The 9,711-nt window shown below is 38.3% G+C and overlaps 1 long non-coding RNA gene across 1 annotated transcript; it reads left to right on the forward strand.

Annotated features, from left to right (window-relative positions):
- Window positions 1-6,833: 6,833 nt before the first annotated feature.
- On the forward strand, window positions 6,834-9,257 carry LOC126868741 (uncharacterized). Its single transcript, XR_007690735.1, has 2 exons — window positions 6,834-6,957; window positions 7,177-9,257. It is a non-coding gene; the product is annotated as an uncharacterized LOC126868741 (long non-coding RNA).
- The last annotated feature ends 454 nt before the right edge of the window (window positions 9,258-9,711 follow it).

Here is a 9,711-nt window from a genome sequence, read left to right on the forward strand (position 1 = left end):
TTAATAATGTATAATCGTATAGAATGCACCTCAATCAAATTTCCAACGAAGTAAACTCCCTTAATTATGAACATAGAATTAGAAGTCTTAAGAAATAGGAACTAAGTGTCTTATAAATTATTAGTTATATTGATCTAATCTAATCGCACACTTGTAATCCTATTATAGAATAAAGGTATCTCGAACTCTGGTTCAAGAACCCAACATTTTTTTATTATTATTTTCCCATTACTTTTACGTGACACGCAAAGCGTAACGATAAACAAATTCCGGGCAAAACATTGTTGCCGCTACGTGCAATCGTCAACCGAGGTTGAATTTAAAGTTTCTGGTACTCCCCCGAGTATAAATAAAAGAACACGATCGTTAAGACAGTTAGTATCGAACATTCTTATAGCGAATTAATATCGAACGAACGTAAGCATTACCTTGTAAACACATATCGAGCAACACTAAGCGAACGACGACTAACTCTGTACTGCAAATAATTTTAAATACATTTGACTAAACTAAGTATCAACTCGTCTAGTCATTAATTAACAACACGTTTAATCGTCCTCCACATACATGTTGTATAAGCTACTATGTGTATATTTATTTATGTTTCCCATAGTACAGACGTATTCCTTATATTATTGTAGCTGTGTAATTTCAGTAGTATTGCATAAAGGACATCTGTTTTGTTGCAATTGTATCAGCTATTAATTGTAATACTTGAAGCATTTGTATCTAATCGTCATGCATCTGTGATGGCACTCGACCATGGAACTTTCCAACGGCTTCGCGACACAAAGCGCTATACCTTCAAAGCGTAAGGCCGACATGCCTAATGTACCATCGATATACCTACAGTTCTTTCGCCGAATATTCGGAAGAATGCATACGCGGCAACCGTTGCGGGTGTCACGACCGGCATACTTCAAATCCGACGGACTGACGATAGAGATAAAGATGTGGCGGCACTCGGCGACAATGTATATCGCTGAAGTGCCTAATGAACCATCAACATCCCAACGGTCCTTCCACCGAAGGTTCTAGAAGAAAGAGCACGTGGCAACGATCGCGGACGCCTAGCAAATGCATGGACGGTGGGGATGTTGAGGGGTGACAAAAGAAAGTAATCGGATCCGATCGAAAGTAAAATCATAAGAGTCAGTCTTAGAAAGTCACGCCTAGAGTTCGGAAGTAAATTGTAAAGTGTATTGATGTTAGAAAAAAAATAAAGTTTTCTTTTTTTATTTTTTACCTCAAATTCCTTTTTTTATTTTGTTATTTTACGTGACATTTTGGCGATCCTGCCAGGATAGTGAAAAGTGTTTGTTCGGAAACCAAAAGACATTCATCATCTACGGAAGATCGAATTATTTGGGACTACGGTCATCCGCAACAACAAAGTAACTATCACGAACCAAGTGAAGTAACAATAAAAGGTAAACTGAATTCCTGTGTACGTTACCGTGAAAGAAAATTTAGCTTCAGTAGCCAAGACTCGTCTTCGTCTGAAAATTATAAATCAGCGCAATAATGTCTAAGGCAAACGAATCTCAAACTTCAACCTCAACTGACCCAATGTTGCGAGCAATATGGGACAGTATTCAAAAACAGAACGAGAACATTGCCCTTTTACGAGAGGAAATGTTACGTTTGTCTATGCAAAATGACGAAGAGAACAGACACAGGGCAGCAGAAATCGAGAATCTCGGGAAAACCGTCGCAGCGCTACGGACTGGGTTCGGATCCCCTGCGACCGATGAATTTGCTTCCATTATCACCGAATACAATGAAAGTGCGTCGACAGCAATCAATCGTACTGTGAATATGGCAAAAGCACGCAAACTGTCAGGGTTAGCAGCTTCAGACACCCCACCTGTCCACCTCGACAGCGAACAACCCGAGGTGGAAGAAAGAGGCTATTTTTCGCCCGCTCCTCCCACTCTACGAGCTAAGGATGCAATACGCTACATCCCAACGCTCAACGGAGATGATGATGTAGGAGTTGAAGACTTCATCAAAGAAGTGAGAAGTATGAAGGATCGCTGTATGGAGCAAGATCTATTGCTAAAAGCAATAAAAGTGGAAAAAATCGTGGGGAAAGCAGCCCAAAGTATTCGCAACATTCCTATTGAGTGTTACAGTGATCTGTACGACGCACTGAGAAATAACTTAGCAGCACAAGTGACTTCGGATGAGTACCAAGAACAATTACGAGAGTTGAGACAGGGACGCGAGGAATCAGTGCAAAGTTTTAATATTCGGTTTAGAAGAATACTCAACCGTTTGCTGTACGCAGTAACCAATGAGTACCCACAACCACTAACACGTAAAATTATGACTGAAGAAATCACGAAGAAGACTGTTCGTGTGTACCTAAAGGGACTCAGACGCGACATAGGGCGAATACTATTAAGCAGTGAACCCTTGAATCTTCCGGAAGCTGAAAAAAAGGCAGCCGATGTAGAACGCTACTTGCGAGAAGAACGACAACCTAATTGGTCATGTAATCGCTTACCTTCGGTTAGTAATCGCCCCGACAACCAGCATATGCAGGTAAGACGATCTAATGTACCATCAAGATCGCCTAACACGCCAGTAGCTCAGAAACCTGCTACATTTAACCAAGTAGAAAATAGATCACCTGCTGAACGCGCGCAGATGAAGTGCTTCAAGTGCGGAAAGCTGGGACACATTGCCAACAAGTGTCAAAATTTTCTACCACCGAGCCAGCGCGATCGACCACCCGCAAGGATTCCAGGCAGTCCAGGAATGGGACGAAATACAAGAAACAACATCGAACCAGGAGATGGACGAACCGTACGAGACATACGAGTCAACATCGCCACGGGAAGATTACTCGCAATACCTTTGTCAACCCGAACCGAAGAGCGAGTATTTCTGGTCGACACAGGAGCAGGGATAAACCTGGTGAAACGTAACAAAACTGTCAACGCGATACAAATAGGGCCTAAACAAAAATTTTCTATGGGACGAGACAAGTACGAAACTAACGAATACGTAACGAAACGAATTTTTGGACAAAATCACATTTTTCACATAGTACCGAACAATTTCCCTATTATCGAAGACGGAATCATTGGGCTACCATGTTTAGAGAAGTATAACTATTCAATATCCAATGACAAAATCCGATTAAACGACAAAACCATTTTATTTCAGAAACCAATACATTTGACTCCTGGAGAAAACAGAGTTCAAACAATCTATTTGGAAGGCAAACCAACTAAAGTATGTTTTATCAACACTGGAGAGCAAAACGTTGAAATTTCTAGCAATATTCAAAATTCTCATGACTTTTCCAACGTATCAAAACTAAAAAGCCTAGTGAGAACAGATCACATTGAAAAACCAATCCGTGAATCCATCGAAAAGATTATCCTTCATTATATTGACATCTTTAATTTAGAAACCGATCTTTTACCCTGTACTAATTTAACTCAGCACACAATTTCGTTAACCAAAGACAAAATTATTAACACACGATCGTATAGACCACCGGAATGTCACCGTGACGAGATTTCGCGACAAATAGGAGACATGTTGAAGAAAAATATTATAGAAGAATCCGAATCCCCTTATAACTCTCCGGTATGGGTAGTTCCGAAAAAATTAGACGCCTCAGGAAAACAGAAATGGAGGATAGTTATCGATTTCAGGAAACTAAATGAACTCACAGAACAAGACGCTTACCCTTTACCTGATATAGACGACATTTTAACACAACTAGGAAACGCAAAATTCTTTTCGGCGCTTGATTTATCCTCAGGATTCCATCAAATTCCAATGAACGAGAAATCTAAAAAATATACCGCTTTTTCGACACCGCAAGGGCATTTTCATTTCAATCGAATGCCATTCGGACTTAAAAACGCACCCGCTACCTTTCAAAGATTAATGGACAGAGCCTTAGCTGGACTTGTAGGAAAATACTGCTTTGTTTATTTGGATGACATAGTGATATTCGGAAAAACGATTCAAGAACATAACGAAAACCTCGCGATAGTATTTCAGAGACTCAGAGAATTAGGACTTAAATTGCAACCGGACAAATGTGAATTCGTAAAACCGGAATTAGAATACTTAGGCCATGTAGTTTCATCCGAAGGAGTCAAACCAAACCCCAAGAAATTAGACGCTGTAAAAAAACTTTCGATTACCCCGCAATGCCACGGACGTGAAATCATTCTTAGGTTTAGCAGGTTATTATCGCAAATTTATTCGAAACTTTTCCAAAATCGCGAAAAGCCTTACAGACTTAACAAAAAAGGACACACCATTCCATTGGACTGACAAACACCAGATTAGCTTTGATACTTTAAAAGACAAACTCTGTAATTTCCCAATATTAGCTTATCCAGACTTTAACAAAACCTTTACCTTAACTACCGACGCAAGTAACGAAGGACTAGGAGCAATACTGTCGCAAGACGGTCATCCTTGTTGTTACATTTCAAGAACACTGAATCCACCCGAACGAAACTATACCACGACAGAAAAGGAACTCTTAGCCATCGTATGGGCCGTGAAAAGATTAAGACAATATTTGTTAGGACGACGCTTCATTATTCGAACCGACCACCAAGCTCTTAAGTGGCTACACAATTGCAAAGACCCTTCTAGCAGACTGATTCGTTGGAGACTTAGACTCGAAGAATATGACTATGAAATCGAATATACAAAGGGTAAAGATAACACAGCTGCAGACGCTTTATCTAGAGTTCACGCAGTAACTCGCGACGAAGTAGTTAACCTCGACCTAGTAATTGATCACACTAATTCATTCAACGCATGGAAAGACAACAACGAGAATCCGAAACTCTTAGAAATTAAACCAAATGACCAAACATTTTACCAATTAACTCGAAACGACTTAGGAGAATACGACGAGACACTTTGGATCAGAAGACTTTACAAAATTCTTAAAGATACAACAAAAATCGGCATAGGAAATAACGACTTCACTGAATTAGAGAAAACACAGATTAAACTCATGCTAATATATTTTAACGACACGTACAAGAAAATTACTTATGCACCTAATCCCATCTTAAAACTAGACGAAAACGAAATAATACAAGCAATAAAGGAAAACCATAACGACACCGTAGGACATTTAGGGATACAGAAAACGTATCAACGGATCAAGGATAAATTCAAAATTTCCGGACTTTTAGAAAGAGTAGAAAACTTTGTGAAAACATGCGACACATGTCAAAAGGAGAAACTAACACGTATCAGACCCAAAGAATCCCCACAAATCTCAGACACGCCACTTAACCCTAACGACAAAATCGCTATGGACATCATAGGACCGATGACGAAAACCAAACGCGGAAACCAATACATACTTTCAATACACGATGAACTTACGAAATATCTGATACTAGTTCCCCTTAAAACGCAACGAACTGAATCCATAATTAACGCGCTTATTGAACACTATATTTACATATTTTCGGCACCAAAAACGATCCTAACAGATCAGGGACAAAATTTTGTTAGTGATTTAATGACGAAATTTGAAGAAGCTTTTAAAATCAAACACATCAAAACAACTTCATTTCACCCACAAAGTAACGGATCCCTCGAAAGAACGCATGCCTCAGTTAAAGATTTAATTCGTACTGCATTACACGACAATGACAAAGAATGGGATGAAGTACTTAATTTCATTTGTTTAGGGTACAACACCGCGAAACATGAAGGAACAGGATTCTCTCCCTTTGAATTGACCTTTGGGCGAAAAGCTAACTTACCTTCCGCAATATCCAAATTTCCCACACTTACCTATGATGATATGTACTCACTTTGGCAAAAACAGTTGAATAAATATTGGGAAACAGCTCACAAAACACTTATTCAGAATAAGCAACGATACAAGCGAGACCAAGAAAGAAAGATTGTTAAAACTCAGACTGTGTTTAGGAAAGGAGACTTTGTTTTAATTCACAACGACCATAAAAGAGATAAGTTGGACATTGAATGGTTAGGACCCTACAGAATTAACGATGTGAAAACTCCTTATTACATTATTTCTATCGACAATGCTAAGAAAAAGATACATGGTAACCGATTGAAAGCGTACTTTTTTCAGGATAATGCTGACCCTAGCACTAGTAACAATACCCTTAATTAGTTGCCTTAAATTCACGGGATAGGAATTACGCTTTGTAAACAAACCCAACCAATTCACGATCGAAAACTACAACATGATTACGCCTCTGAAATTATTAGCTTCTCGAACACTAACAAATATTGTAAAATTGCTATATTTAAGATTAACGAAATAACTTTTGTACCATAACATGCAGAAAATCAATTCATAGCGATTCCTGAAAAAAAAGCATAAACATATCCTTTGATCTACATTTAAATAATTCCATTCTACTACGATCTTAGAGGACCAAGATCAATCTAACCAGGGGGGTATGTCACGACCGGCATACTTCAAATCCGACGGACTGACGATAGAGATAAAGATGTGGCGGCACTCGGCGACAATGTATATCGCTGAAGTGCCTAATGAACCATCAACATCCCAACGGTCCTTCCACCGAAGGTTCTAGAAGAAAGAGCACGTGGCAACGATCGCGGACGCCTAGCAAATGCATGGACGGTGGGGATGTTGAGGGGTGACAAAAGAAAGTAATCGGATCCGATCGAAAGTAAAATCATAAGAGTCAGTCTTAGAAAGTCACGCCTAGAGTTCGGAAGTAAATTGTAAAGTGTATTGATGTTAGAAAAAAAATAAAGTTTTCTTTTTTTATTTTTTACCTCAAATTCCTTTTTTTATTTTGTTATTTTACGTGACACGGGCATCTAATAAACGCGTGCGTAGTGGGGATATCGAGGGGCAACAAAATAAAGAATCCATTTGGTTTCGAATCAAAGATTCATTCTGCCCCGAGCTGCGGAGTGCGAAAGGTTAAGCGTCATAGCGAAGTAAACACAATTAGAGATACGTGATTATTGACTCTTGATAGTTAATCGTTAATCGTTAATCGTTAATTGTTGTTCATCGTTAATCGTTAATTGTTGTCGATCGTTCATCGTTAATCGTTAATTGTTGTTGACAGTTAATCGTTAGTCGTTAATTGTTGATCATAAATTATTGACTGTTGATTGTTAATAGTTTAATTAACTTTTTTGTTGAACATCAAGAGTATTTCTTGTGGCCACCTTCACCCGCTATCCACCTCACATCGTTATTCTACATACGGAAGGCAAGATTGACATCGAGTTCGAAAGACAGACCGCAGAAGTCTGGTCTCTGCTATTACCACGAGACCTTTCGAGACCGCGCAAGGAAGTGCCGGGCCCCTTGCAACTGGACCCAGTGAAACGAGACCAGCCGTCCGTAAACGCGGCATGTGGCGATGGCTTTAGTATCCCGTCGGATTTTCGTGACGGACAGGGCACCAAGGATCTCTTTCCTCGTGAACACCGGTGTCAATATAAACGTATACCCGTGCAACAAACTACGCGGATCCGCGAACAAAGATACGTACGAGCTGTTCGCGGCGATTCGAGTGGTCGAAGCAAACCGAAAACGCCTTTTGCGATTCGAAGCGCGTCCTCTCTGACGCCACAATGTTAGTGTTACGACCGGCATACTTCAAATCCGATGGACTGACGATGGAGATAAAGATGTGGCGGCACTCGGCGACAATGTATATCGCTGAAGTGTCTAATGAACCATCAACATCCCAACGGTCCTTCCACCGAAGGGTCTAGAAGAAAGAGCACGTGGCAACGGCCGCGGACGCCTAGCAAATGCATTGACGGTGGGGATGTTGAGGAATGACAAAAGAAAGTAATCGGATCCGATCGAAAATCAAATCATAAGAGCTTCAGTCTTGGAAAGTCACGCCTAGAGTTCGGAAGTGGATTGTTGTTAGAAAAAAAGTTTCTTTTTTTATTTTTTACCTCAAATTTCTTTTTTTATTTTGTTATTTTACGTGACATTAGCGCATCCGGTATTGGCAACAGCGCGTGAACGACAAATGGCAGCCGCTAGGATTCGTTATAAAATCTTTGTCTCCCGCGCGATTAATTCTGTATTTAGAATAATTTTAAATATATTTGACAATATCAAGTATCAACTCGTCACGTCATTATTTAAATCATCCACCACAAATCCAAAAACGGAACAAGGAAAACAGAGAAAAGAACAAATAGAAAATTAAATTGCTAACATGTTTTTCTATAATAATATTTTAACATCAATATTGTAATACGCAATGTGAAAATGAAAAAATTGGAAGCAACCGAACTACGAATGAAACTGAATCACTTCGCTGCTTGTAAAGATAACTTTTAGTGTTATAAACATAAGTCAAGTAGCAAATAGCATACATTGAATTTACCCAAACTCTTCTTGGAATCTGACAAAATGATTCTTTATTTTGTCAAAAAAATCTTTACGTATGTTCCATTCCCATTCGTCGCTTTTTTCAGTGGCGTGTTTATCGCTACGTCGAAACTCCGTCGGGTAGCAGATAATGTCATTTGAAGTAGAAAACTATTCAGAAACGTGTATACGTTACACAGCAACAAACCAGTCGCCCTTTTATTACCTCGTTCTCAACAGTTCAAATTTCAGGGACGACCGACTACTTAGTATCGACCCAGTACGTCATATTTACTCGCCAAAAGTATTGTAAACGAAAATTGTAACCAGACGTGCCGTTAGTAACCACCATTTTTCGCGAAACTTCTTTTTCATTTGGCGGAAATTTAAACAAACCCCGAAACACGTGGCGTTTTGCAACTGTCTTTAATCCTTTAAGATAAAAAAGATTGACGCAAAATTTTGACGGGATGAAATTTCACGATATATTCAGGTGAAACGATGCGAAATTAGAGCGAAGCTTATAATGGGAATATAGTTTGCTTGTCTGTTGTCATAAAATGAGATATGCAGAATATATTAAAAAATATAGTATATGTAATACGAAACTTTGTATTATTCATGTTATTATGGACAAAATATCACAATATGTTCATATATTTAAATCTCATCCGAAAAAGATTATTGTATGTAGAACACAGTTTAACTGTATTTTGAATTCTTGTTTATCAGATCACAATTGATAAGTCGATATTAGGATGATTATCATCATTTGAAACAATTTTGTGACTGTTATTTGTCAATATACTTTATATCTTATGTACATTTTAAATATGGTACGCAAAATCGAAGTTGCAAGGAACATTAATAAAAATTCAATATTTCAATAACACCTTTCATGATTATAATTAAATATTTTTCAAAATGTCGCATCAGTGTTACATCTAGCACCCCCTCCCCCACACACAAAAGTTTACCAATTTATAATATATGTACTAGTAGATTGACAAGTTACGATTTACAGATTATATAGAATTCTATTTTATGATTTTATAATTTTTCGTTAAATAGAATAATCAAATAACTTGCAATTAGTAAAATTTCATTTGTTTTATCGTCAAACTTGTGCAAGGGAACATATTAATGCTGGTAACTTTAGTGACTTGCAAAATTTCAATAGTGCAAAACAGGCCAGATATTCAATAGCAATTGGTTGCTATCCATATTTTCATCGGTCTTACAATAACCTTATGTTATCAATTATGAATTAAAAAGTTAATGAAATCACAACTCATCCAAGGCCAATGGTTATGACTTCTTTTCGAAGATCCATTGAAATCTCGAGT

Source organism: Bombus huntii, chromosome 8 (genome assembly GCF_024542735.1).
Source record: "Bombus huntii isolate Logan2020A chromosome 8, iyBomHunt1.1, whole genome shotgun sequence".
Taxonomy (NCBI): Eukaryota; Metazoa; Arthropoda; class Insecta; order Hymenoptera; family Apidae; genus Bombus; species Bombus huntii.